Source organism: Ammospiza caudacuta, chromosome 2 (assembly GCF_027887145.1).
Source record: "Ammospiza caudacuta isolate bAmmCau1 chromosome 2, bAmmCau1.pri, whole genome shotgun sequence".
Lineage (NCBI taxonomy): Eukaryota > Metazoa > Chordata > Aves > Passeriformes > Passerellidae > Ammospiza > Ammospiza caudacuta.
The window spans coordinates 84,113,706-84,127,381 of record NC_080594.1 but is presented as its reverse complement, the minus strand read 5'-3'; positions in this window follow the sequence as shown (position 1 = coordinate 84,127,381).

The following is a 13,676-nucleotide window of genomic DNA, read 5'->3' as shown; positions in this document are numbered from 1 at the left end:
CACAAAACATTACATTTCCAAATGCAGATTTGCAGGTTTGTGACACAGTTTGACATTACTAGAATTCACATGGTTAAATCCCTATGCTTTATTTTGAAAACTGATACTCTGCTATTAATAGATTTCTTAATTTACATATATGAAATCATGAAGTAATAAATGCAGTATCTCTTTCAGATTCCCAGAAATTTTAGATTTATTTTCCTTATCTCTATGAATAAATAAATCCTATTAAGTATATATTTTTTTAAGTTTCATCTTCTAAATGTTTTTAATAATATTGACTCTACAGTCATTTAATAGCCATGCCGAAGTCCATCTAGTAATACTAACTTATGTTGTTTTAAGGAAGTATTCACCCTGGAATCCTATCTAACAAGAAACAGAACTCTTAATAAACTCAAGATACTAGGATTACTAGTATCTTTAGTACAGATACTAGGTATCTTTAATTTGTTGATATCTGCTAATTCTCTTGTCATATATATGAGCAAGGTGGTGGCAATTTTGATGTTCTACTGCAATATTTTTAGTTTGGTATGTGAATGTTGTCATTAAAAGAACAGGCACTATTATAAATGACAATCATTTTTCGATTTCAAAAGAACTGAGAACATAGTATTTGGTACTTACAATCCAACTTCAAAATGAATCAGATGTTGTATCTATATTTGCAATGCTGTTGACACATGACTAATAGACCAAACACAGTCTAATGATAACTTAAACCTAATACCTCAGGCACAAGACCTATGAAAAAGCAGGAATCTAGGAAGATATGTGCAGTTGTCACAAGGCTGTTAATTGGTATTGCATTTACCGTGAATTTACCTAATATTACATCTACCTTGTGGTGGTAAGTGAAATATGTGCATGCAGTCATATTTTACTCTCATTATTCTGAAGAAGGCATGTGTTGTAAATTATCATCTAGGAAATTTTCCTCCCTAGTACATCCCTGGGTAAGAAGCCCAGATTCAACTGACTTCAGTTAGATTTTTAATATATGTCTAGCACATATTTAAAATATTGAAGCATTGATGAAGAAGAGACAAAAAGATATTTTGAGATGATATTAGCATAATCATAGAATCATTTAGGTTGAAAAAACCTCTAATAGCACTTTGTTAACCATTAAACTCTCACAGTCAAGTCACCACTAAACCATGTCCCGAAGTCCCACATCCACACACTTAAAATACCTGCAGGGGTGATAAATCAACCACTTCCCTGGGCACCCAATTACAGTGTCAGACAAACCTTTCTACTACATAGGAAGTCATTCTTATATCCAGTCTAAATCTCCCCTGGTGCAACCTGAGGGCATTTCATTTTGTTATTTGGGAGAAGAGACAGACACTTAGCTGAATAAGTGTCTTTGAGCCTCCTTTGAGCCTCCTTTTCTCCAGGCTAAACAACTCCAGTTCCATCAGCTATTGTCATAAGACTTGTGCTCCAGGCCCTGTGCCAACTTTGTTGTCCTTCTCTGGACTTGCTCCAGCACCTTGATATCTTTGTTGCAGGGAGTGACCCAAAACTGAACACAGCATTCAAGATGCAGCCTCACTGCGCTAAGTACACGGGGGCAGTAACTGCCCTAGTCCTAGTCCACACTCTTTCTGGGCAGATTTCCAGTCTCTCTTCCCCAAGTCCATAGCATAGCACAGAGTTGTTGTGACTGAAGTGCAGGAACCAGGCACATCACTTTCCTGAACCTTATAAAATATCCCTGGCCAACATGTAAATAAAAACATTAAACAAACCTGGCCCCAATGATTTGTTACTATGTACCCCCAGAATCCAACTAAGGATGGAGTTTTTTCTTGGCCCTCCTTTTTTTGCTGATGTATTTACGGAAACCTGTTTTATTGTTTCCTATAGTCAATATTCAGATTGCCAATAGTCAGCCCAAGATCCATGTGGACTTTGACCCATCAAATTTATTTCTCCACATATCCTTGTAGCCCTCTGGGATTTCCTTCCGCTTCTTACAAAGGCCATAAACTCTCTTTTCCCTGCCTGAGTTCCAGTCAAAGCTCTCTGTTCAGGCAGTCTGGTCTTCTTCTCTGCCAGTGTATCTATTGACACATTGAGATGTCCTGCTCCCATGCATTTAACATTTCCCTGAAGAATGCCAAGCCTTCCTGGACTCCTTTGCCCTTCAGAACTGCCACTCAAGGGACACTGTCCATCAGCCTCCTGAACAGGCTAAGTCTGCCCTTCCAAAGTCCAAGGTGTCAGTTTTGCTGACCCCACCTCCTTTACTCCTCTGCGGATGGAACGCTCTATTTATTCAGTGATTGCCATGATCAAGACAACCTCTAAGCACCACATCATCCACCATTCCTTCTCTGTTCACAAACAGGTCTAGTGGAGCCCATTTCCTAGCTGACTTATCAGTTGTGTGTTCCACACATTCCAGGAGCCTTCTAGACTGTTTTCTCTCTGCTGCCTTGTATTTCCAACAGACATCTGGTGAGTTGAAGTCATCCATAAGAAAAAGGACCAGTGATCACTAGACTTCTTCCAACTGCTTATAGAATATTTCTGTCTGCCTCTTCATCATGGTTGGGTGGTCTATAACAGACTCCCACTAGAATGTCTGTGTTCTTGTCTTCCCCCTGATTCTTAACCATAAACACTCAGTCATATCATAACAGCCATTAAGCTCCAGACAGTCATACCACTCCTTACCAAACAGGACTACCCACTGCCTCTCCTTCCTTTCCTATCCCTTCTGCAGATTTTACAGCCATCTATTGCTGTGGTCTAGTTTTGTGCAGCTTTGCAACAAATTTCCACGATGGTAACTGCTGCAGTTTTCCTACAGGACATTGGCTTCCAGCTCCTCCTGTTTGTTGTCTGAGCTGTGCGCATGGATGTAGATGTGCTTCAGCTGAGCTACAGATGCCACCACCTTTCTGGAGAGACAAGCCCTAATTTCCATGTGGCCACTCTCAGACAATTCTAAGATTTGAATAACCCTTGTATTTTTGCTGTGGCATGGATCGCCATCCAAGGAATGTAACAGAGTAGGAAATCTTCTTTTCACATCTTAAACCTGATCTGCAGGAAGGATTGTCAGCTCTTCAAAACATTCAACACCTGAAGTTTAACTGCTCTACTATTTTATCTTCAAATGCATAACTGTCTTTGTGGTCTAACAGGTAAATCATTTTGCTTCTAATCACACTTGTCACAGGCACATATACTGTCCATATTGTGATGCATGGAAGGTTCATCATGGAAGGGTCTTTGGTAGCTTCAGGTTCAAAAATTTTATGGCATAATTTTGATGCTGAAGTTCTATAAATATTAGAATTCTGATCATACTCATTACAAGTGTCTGTTACAATTACTGAAATTAAACCTTTTGACAAAAAAACTGTAATGTAACTATGGCTTACGACAGCTGTTCACATCTTTTTATTTTAAAAGAAGACTAAACTAGTGCATATTAGAAAAGCCAGGCAAGAAAGACAATTTCAACTTCTTCTGTATTTTCAGTCTGTAACATATATAGTTTAACTGAACTTTTTCTTCCACATAGTAATAAATAATGGAATGTGCAATTTAATTAGTATTTTAAACTACATGGGCTGTATACTCAAACCATTTCAGTGGTACTCTGACTACAGGAATCATCTATTAGTAAAACCTCATACCAAGTAAATGAACATCCTCTGATATCAGTTGCAACTGTGTTTGTAGACAACACACTCCTCATGGGGGATATGTAAGTAAACAGATACAGCATTTTTTAGCATTTGCTTCCTTCCCAAAGGCATCCATTTTTCATGTAAGTCACTAAAATTTTCATTACATGTGTGTTTTCTGAAATGAAAAAAATCATATTATTTCTGAGGAGAAATATCAAAAGCAATAATCTCGTGTAAGAATTCTTCATGGCATATATTTTTGGTCAAGACAAGCTGGAAGACCTCCGAATTTCTCTTTCAAAACTTTGGTTATTTGAGCATTATTTTTTCAAGTAAACAAAGACACATTAAACATTTATATATGCAAACACATATGCCAAGAACAGGAATGAAATCTACTGCAAAACTTAGTAAAACTAACTGGTGTTTTTTTTACAACTAAAAAGTAAATATTGTAATTTTTTAAAAAATTAAATTTCCATATCAGATGTTGCCACCGACTTGTTAACAGTTCTATCACTGTTTGCTTACTTAAGTAATCTAAACCATCAGTGAAATAATCCTATTTACACTAGTAAAAACCATTGTAAGCAAACAAATATGTATGGAGTGTGTAGGTGTGCACATATGTGACTCTGTGTCTATTGAGCAGATGTGTTATGGCAAAGGTGCGTAAGAGTAATCACATAATCAAAAATCAGTTTATGTTGCAAGAAATCTCAGGAGAATAGCTAGTCCAACCCCCTTGTTCAAGCACAGACACCTAGAGCACCTTAAGCAGGATCACTTTCAGTCATCCCTAAAATGTTTTCAATGATGAAGATTTTGCACTCTCTTTAGCAATCCTCTTGTAGTGTTTCACACTATTTAAAAATTAAAGTTTTATTTTCTAGTCTTTTAATAAATATAATTTCCTGTATTTCCAGCTTGTGCCCGTTGATTGCTTTTTTTGTTTTGTGTGGGTACTACTCATAGGAGCCTGGCTCCACATTCTCTACCATCACGTATTTATACACACTTCTGAACCTTCTTCAGTGACCTAGGTTACAATATTAAGATATATTCTATTCCCATCTTCAAGAGCTGCTGAAACCAGGAGGGGCATTATTTCTCCCTCACCTCCTGTTAATGTGTTTCCACATGACTCAGAGATAACTCCCTCCAGGAGCCATTTCTGTTTAATGGAGCCACCACATGACTCACAGAATGATTACAGCCCATTGTGAGACGCTCTGCCTGGGAGGGAGGGGCTAAGCATGCCCACCTGGATATAATCTGGGATTTGGGACAGAACAGTCAGTTTTTCCACTGGATTCCCAGAAGAATGGCTGTCTTTTTCACTAGATTGGCGAAGGAAGACTACACCTTTTCTACAGGATGACTGCTCCAACAGAACCACATCTGCCACTCCAGCAGGACTGCAGCCACCTATCCAAGTGGACTACTACCAACTCCCTGACCAACAGGGTGTCAGGTTGTATTCTGACTTTGTCAGTGGTTTTTCTTTTGTATTATTGCATGTGCTTTGGTTTTATGTTTTATTTACCCTTTTCCTAATAAATTGTATTTCTGAATTGGTCTCTCACTAGTTTTGCTTTCAAACCAGAGCATTCAGGATGGACAGTCCCAGACCAGCAAGGTCCTGTATGCTAAGGAAGCTTTCTTGTCCAACCACATAGAAGCCATTCTGGCAGCTTTTGGGAGCTGACCAGGGCTAGACTTGCCTCCTTACACACACCACACCCACACCATCAGAGAGAGTTTGCTTACTGGTTCAACCCCATGTTTCCTATAGTAGAGTCTAAGACATCTGAATTCTTAAAATTATTTCATTTTGTTGCAAGAACTAAATACCAAAAAAACAGCTTTAGCTGATGCCTCCAAGGAGAGACCCAGACCAAAGGAAACCCTGAGCTTTTAACAGATTGAAAGCAGTTTGGTGGAGAAGGGATCAAAGTACTGGTGGATGAAAATTTGGACATAAGCCAGCAATGCCAGTTGCAGTCTAGAAAGCCAGCTAGATCCTGGGCTACATAAAAGGAGGCGTAGCCATCAAGTGGAGGAAAGTAACTTTTCCCTCTACTCTGTCTTCTAAGAATCCACCTGGAATACTGTGAACAGCTCAGGGGTCTACAGAATGACACACAAACATGTTAAAGAAGATCCAGGGGAGGGCCATGGAAATGATCAGAGAGCTGCAGCACCTCTCCTATGAACATGGTATGAGAGAATTGAGGTTGTTTGGCCTGGAGAACAGAAGGCTCTGAGGAGACCTCATTGTATCATGGAATAGTAGAATTATAGAATCACATAATCCCATAATGACATGAGCTGGAAAGGACTTTAAAGATCATCTAGTTCAAACTCGCTGTCATGGTCAGGAGTACCTTTTACCAGATAAATTGCTCCGAGTCCCATCCAACCTGTCTTTAAACTCTTCTAGCAACAAGGTATTCACAATTTTTCTGGACAACCTGTTCTGGTGACTCACCACCCTCACAGTGAAGAATTTCTTATTAATATCTAATCTGTCCTCTTTTAGTCGAAAACCTTTTTGCCTTGTCCTTTCACTACAGATCTTTGTTAAAAGTCTCTCCAGGTCTCTTGTAGCCCACCTCTTAAGTACTTGAAGGTTACTGTAAAGTTTCCCTGGAGCCTTTCCTTCTCCAGGCTGAACAACCAACTGTCTCAGCATGTCTCCATAGTAGACATTCTCCATCCCTCTAATGCTCTTGGTGGCCCTTCTCTAGACTGACTCCAGCAGGCCCATGTCCTTGCTGTGATGGGGACCCCAGGGGTGGATGCAGCACTCGAGGTGGGGTCTTATGAGAGCAGAGTAGAGGGGCAGAATCACTTTGCTTGCGCTGCTGGCCATGCTGCCTTGGATGCAGCCCGACGTATGATTGATTTCTGGGCTGTTAGCATGCAATGCTGGGTCATGTTAAGCTCTGCATCCACCAACATTTAGCTCTTCAATACTTGAAGAAGGGCTTGAAGAGAACTGGAGAGAGACTTTTTGCCAGGTGAGTAGTGGCAGAACATGGGACCATGGTTTTAAGCTGAAAGAGGGTCTACGTATGTTGGACATATAGATTGGACACCTTTTACAACAAGAATGGCAAGACACAGGAAGAGGTGAGCCAGAGAAGGTGTGGATGCCCCATCACTGAAAAAGGTCAGGGCCAGGCTGAACAGGGCTTTGAGCATCTTGATTTAGTGAAAGATGTCTCTGCTATTATTTGAACCTAGAAAACATATTTTGGATTTATCAAAATCCTGAAAACTGCTTGATAACTTATGGGAGTACTAATGCTAGATTTGATTTTTCTGGTTAAATTGCTGCCCTAGACTGACAGACAGTGAAAGTTAAGAAAGAAAAATCTGACTTTAACAAATAGAACAGAGAAAAATTACAAGCAGCTTATGAATAATATTAGGATATAGCATCAGGATATCTGATTACCCTATATTATGGGAAATAAGATGAATGTAAAAATGACGCCTGTAGGATGCCACATGTCAATCTATAGGAAGAGGAATATGCAGTTCAACACTTTCCTAAAAGATTTTGTGTTTGGCAGAACATGGTCTGATTGCCTTAAGGTTCAGACACTTGTGCTGTTTGATAAATAATGCAAAGGGAAAAAAAATAGACCTGTCAAATTAAACATATCAGAAGCCCTATTAGGTCCCAAGAAAGAGGGAAATATGGAAATACATACCTCTCCTGGGTCCATTTCTAGCCACAGTATGTTTTACTCTCACAGTATGTTGGCAAGCCTTTTTATATCAACAATAAATGTGTGTTAACATATAGGACAACTTCCCAACTAAGAAGTGTGAATGTATCAGAAGTGACAATCTGGAATGTTAATTTTTTTTTCTGTTTATGTTCAAAGGACAAAAATAGCCAAATATCAAAGGTCTTGTTTACCTACATAATGTGCTGAGCATTGGAATTTCTACCATAAAGATTAAGCCTCATTAGAAGTACAGAAAGTGGCTGAAGGAGAAAAAGGAAATAATCAAGGCTGAAAATAACATGATTGCTTTTGTTGGAGTGTTTCAAACTTCACCTAAATGTACAAGAGCTGCTATATTAATTTTAGTACTAGAAAAAAATTCTTTGTACTTTCTATGACATGATATTATATGTGACATAATATCTACATCTGTAAAAGCTCTGTTAAGGAAACATCTGTGAGGCAAGGTTTATTAGTGCAAAGGTGGAACTATTCATATGCAACTATATTCCTTTTGGGACCAAACAACTACTTTTTAGGCCAATTAGTTCTGCATCAAGTGGAAATACCAGCTCAGGTCAGCTCTCCATTACAGGGTTTAAACATGCCTCAAGTCATTACTGAATCTTTCAAGGTTTTACCTGATGTCATAAAAAAGCTTTCCCGTTAGCAATTTATTTAAATTGTGGGGATGAAAGTTTGCTCTGAAAAATCTGTTCCATTAGTTCCAGCTAGTCAAAAATACTGAATGTTTGAATATATGCAAGTCCACAAAAAATACAGGTCTATTCCTGCTATTTGTAACATCCAACAGAATATTATTATATCTGAAACGAAGACACTGACTACAGACATAATTTTGTCCTTTTCACAAAAAAGCACAACCCATCTGATTAAAAAGAAAAGCAGAGTCTAAAGCTATCTTTCCTTTTTTTTTTTTTCCCTTCTGGTTACCACTTATAGGCAGCATTACAGTCACAGATCAGCCAAAATCTCTGTTGCTTTCAGATGACAGGACTGAGACCAATCTGGGACTCAAATTGCCAAAAGCCTTACACAGATCTGCAGCAGTCCTTTTCTTTCTATTTAAAGGTTAATCCAGATCACATCTGAAACTGAGCATGTTATATAAAAGGGGTTTATGTGTATTTGACTTAGAGTTACTACAGTACCAAGAGTAATGCTCATTACAGTAGAATAAGTGCTAGTACTTTGAATAGTCTTTCCTGGGTTGCTCTCTGGGGATCTGTGGAGTAGTATTGTGAGCTTATGAATATAAAAGCAGTCTGAACATAAATTCAAGCTACTTTAAGAAAAAGCAGTTTAATCATGGCACAGTATATAATATAATGATCCTCTTAGTTAGACTATAATAAGATAAACTTTAATCATAATCAGAGTTGTACTTGCGGGTGCATTTACAGGACATTTTTGCCACAATATTATGCAAAGTTATGAATTTATTTCTCCCTGTGCATGTGATTTGAATAAGGTAGGGAAAATGGTCCTGTATACTGGGAAAGATCATCTTACTCATGCGGCAAAAGCTCATTTAAGGCAGTTTTTTGGTATGATCTACACCAGTTTTTAAAGTTAAGCGTTTTCTTTGGAGTTTTTATATGATATTCAGGATTACAAGAAAAAGAGTTTTTATTAGAAAATTGCTCAAAGAATGGAATTGCTAAACTAATAACTATGAAGTCGGTAATTTTTCTAGTCTTTCTTTTAATTTGCCTCTATCACAGAATTTAAGGTGTCTAAGTGTGCAAACTTATTTTAAAATGTTGTAGTATCTCTGAATGATGCCTGATAACTGAGAGGTGATTCTATTAATTAGTAAATGATTGTGTAGTCATCCAAATAGTTTTTGCAAAATTGTCTGCAGACATGAAAACTCTGTTTGATGCCATAGTTTCCAAGTGTTGGCCTTTCTAGATCTGCACCATTGCACAACAGAATAGACTGATGACATTAATAACTGGTTACTGAATATGTGAGGTATTTGGATATTTGCAACACTTTCAGTTTGTAGTTGAGAGTCAATTTTAAATATTTGATGATCTTTCATTATTTCAGCTTGCAGTACTGTTGCTGGCTTTTCATTCTTCTGATTCTCTTACCTGTAAATGTTTAGTGCAGTCATTACACTATCAGTAACTAACACTAGATTGACATAATTATAGTTCTTTGCTACATCATCAGAAGGAGAAATGAACAAGTGACCCAAGTTTTGGTCATTTCTTTGTTATTGTGGCTGTGTACCCAAATGATTGAGTAATGATCAGGGCAAATATTCAAGCATATTCAAGTGTTGTTTTTATCTAGGATAGAGTAAACTTTTTTCACAGTAGCTGGATAGCTTCATGGTCTATGTTTTGGATCAGTAAGTGTTTTGGATTTCTGCTGAAAAGTGTTGATAAGACAGTGATGTTTTTGTTATTACTGACCAGCACTTGCCCAAGTCAAGGCCTTTTCTGCCTCTCACCCCACCTTTGTGGTGAGCAGGTGCATAAGGAGTGGGGAGGAGAGGCTGGGACAGCTGACCCCAACTGATGATCCCATATCATGTAACATCTTGCTCAGCATATAAAGCTAGGGGAAGAAGGAAAGGACACATTTGGAGTGATGGCATTTGTCTTCTGAAATAATCACTACTGCATGATGGTGCCCTGTTTTCATGGAGATGGCTGAACACCTGATGGGAAGTGTTGAATTAATTCCTTGCTTTGCTTTGCTTGTATACATGGCTTTTACTTTACTGATTTAAATCACTTTATCTGAAACCATGAGTTTTCTCACTTTTACCCTTTTGATTCTCTCCCACATTTCACAGAGGGCAGAGGGTTCAAGAGGCTGAGTGGTGCTTATTGTCATCTGGAGATGACAATGTGTCACTCTGTTTTCCTGCGCACCATGCAGGGCAGCACTTAGAAAGGTTTGTTCCGTTCTACTACATTAGAATATGCTATTCAATTTTTCCAGGTATCTGTCAATCCTACCAGTTTTCATAAAACACCTTGAAAACATTTTGTTTATCTGGAGTCACAAGAGTGACTGGGTCAAGAATCTAAATACTCAGGTCACAGAACTTTCTGCTATGCTACAGGTGCTATCCAGTGTGCACACCTGACTTCTTTCTCTGGAAAAGTCACAGTGATTGAATGGGATGAAGTTGATGCATGATTAAGATGGCATTGGAGAATTTAGGAGAATTGACTCTAAAACTGGTCACAGAGAGGTGGCCTTGAGCTGAGGTGTCAACACTGAGAATAGAAGAAGATCTGATACAAGGACTCTACATCCTGCAGAGCTGCACAGTTATCCAGGGGACGACTGAGCCTCCAGGGCCACCTCCTCTGCTTCCTGATGTTATAAGAGGACAAACACAAGAGGAACCCAGGAAGAGTCTCTATAAATTTGTGTCCTGTTTTTAACAAAATCAAACCGAACCAAACACGTTTTTTAATGGAATACTTCCAATCTGTAGATGGTACACCTTAAAAACATCATCAGCCTTAGATTCATAATAGCACCAGAGTAGATAGATAAAAGTCCCAATGGACATCAGTGTTACGAACCAGTGTTAGTCAATATCTTCATTAATAGCATAGACAAAAGGATTGTGTGCACTCTCAGACAATTTACAGATAAGTGGCATGGATGACACACCTGGATGTGAATGCTGTCCAGAGGGACCCAAACTGGCCTGAGAAGTGGGTCCATGGAAATCTCATGTGGATTAACAAGACCAAGAGCAAGATGCTGCGTCTGGGCTGGGACAACCCCTGGTATTAACACAGGCTGGGGATGAGCAGATCAAGAGCAGCCCTGCCCAGAAGGACTTGGGGGTCCAGGTGGGTGAGAGGCTGGACATGACCCAGCCAGGTGCACTCATAGCCCAGAAAGCCAAAGTTGTCCTGGGCTGCATCCAAAGCATCGTGGGCAGCAGGGCCAGGGAGGGGATTCTGCCCCTCTGCTCTGCTCGGGTGATGCCCCACCTGCAGTGCTGCATCAGCTCTGGGGTCTTCAGCACAGGAATGACAGGGACCTGTTGGAGAAAGTCCAGAGGAAAGGCACCACGATGATTAGAAGGATGGAATACTTCTTCTATGATGAAATTCAGAGAGAAGGGGGATTGTTCAACCTGAAAAAGAGAAGACTTCAGGGCAACCTAATTGCAGCATTCCAGGATCTAAAAAGAACCTACAAGAAAGATGTAGAAAGGTGTTTTACAAGGTCATATAGTAATAAGAGAGAATGGCTTCAAACTGGAAGAGAGTAGGTTTGGATCAGATATTAGGAAGAAATTATTTACTGTGAGGGTGGTGACACACTGGGACAAGTTAAGAATTTGTGAATATCGTGTCTCTGGAAGTGTTCATGGCTAGGTTAGATGGGACTTTGAGTGACTTGGTCTGGTGAAAGTTGTCCCTGCTGATGGTAGGAGAGTTTGAACTAGATGACCTTTAATGTCCCTTAAAACACAAGCCATTCTATTATATCTAACCTAAACCCATTATCCTGCCTAGGTTATTTAAGTGAAAATTCTCATGAAAGTAGGTCATATTTGGGATATTCTGTGTAAATCTTGTAACAGTGTGGGTTACTATTAGAGATGTGATTGCAAGTATTTACTGTTACATCCTTCTTGAGAAAGAGCCTGAAATATTTAAATTTACCTTTTCATGCTTCATCGAAAATTTGAATGCAATGATAAATAAAGAACTAACTTTTGAACGTATAGCATCTGTTGAAATTATACATTTTCGCAAAGGCAATACACAAAAGGACCTGGTGAAAATACTTGCAGGTTTTTACATGAAACTCAAGTATAAAATTACTTCTCTTAAGAGTACCTATAAAACAGTCATGTTAATTCTGTAGGTAGCAGCCAATGTGGGAAAATTAATGTCAGAAGAAAAACTTGTATATAATGCTGTAATCACTTAGAATTTTTTCCCCTTTAGAATGTTAATGCATAATACTTGGAGAATTGTAGCAAAAGTATATGTAAATAAATTCAGGGCTTCTTGTCCCTGTCAAGTATTCCTACCTTTTTAAAATAACCTTTGTTCTGAGTTCAATTTGCATTCTGTTTTTGATTGCAATTTGCTTTTCTTTTGTAACACCCTAATAAATGCCAGCAGAGGCCTTTTTGCAGAGCACTAAGCTGCACATTCCTGAAGGGACCTGGGGCATGAGCTGGGTGGAAAGAGGTGGCTGAGAGCTGAGAAGGAGGTGCACTGCTACCAGATCCAGACTGATGGACCATAAGGAATAAAGGCTTTTAGGCATTTCTAGGGAGAAGAAACAAAGAGAAAGGAAACAGGGCTGATGAAATGCAGAGCCCAAAGACAAACGTTTCTATAGGGCTGACCCTTGCCTTTGAGCAGACAAATCTAGGTAAAAGAGCTGGGGCCTCTTGAAGGGAAGATATTCAGGACCTAGCCAAAACCTGACTGCAGTCTGCAGAGAAAAAAACCCCAAAGAATGTTGCAATCATTGTTATACATGGAAGAGGGATTGTGTTTATGTGGGACTTGCGTTACAGAGATTTTAACTCTTGGCAAGTGGCATGGCAAAACAAAAATGGTTTTGTAGACCAAAACAGTGCTGAAGGCCTCACGATTAAATTGAAAGGCAGTTCAGAGGTGTCTGCTTCATAGTAGCTCCATTTTGGCTGAATGTCAAATGCTCCTTCCTGTTCAAACCTAAAACGCCATTGTTAAGTGCACCCTGAAATGGTGTAGTATATTATGTCAAACCAGACATGACTTACGGAAAGGATGCTGGCAGAAAATATTGATGATAAAATCTTAGCCTGAACCCTATGTAAGAATCATTAAAAATGTATTGGAAAGAATCCCAAAGGTATTTAAAAACACATAAATGATCTTTGAAGGATGTGTATGAAAAGAAGAAAGAAAAAAGGTAAATGCTGAAAAAACCCTCTTCAGGTTTCCACACAGACTATGAATTTACTTATTAGTAATGACCATAGTGAACAGTAAAATTTGTGTCTTATATTCCTGCTATTATGTATTTTTACATACACTTGCATGGAAAATTAAAAAAAAAACCTAAAATAGCCAACTTAGAATTTAGATCATGTCTGGCTGACTAAGCCAATGCTGTAGGAAAAATATTAAGACAATTATTAGAATAATTATTCTTAGACAAAGTCTTACAATATTCTACCCATTTATCTGCTCCTTTTCTCCATTTTCATTATCTTAGTGTCAACTATAACATATTGCTATGGAAATAAAGGTAT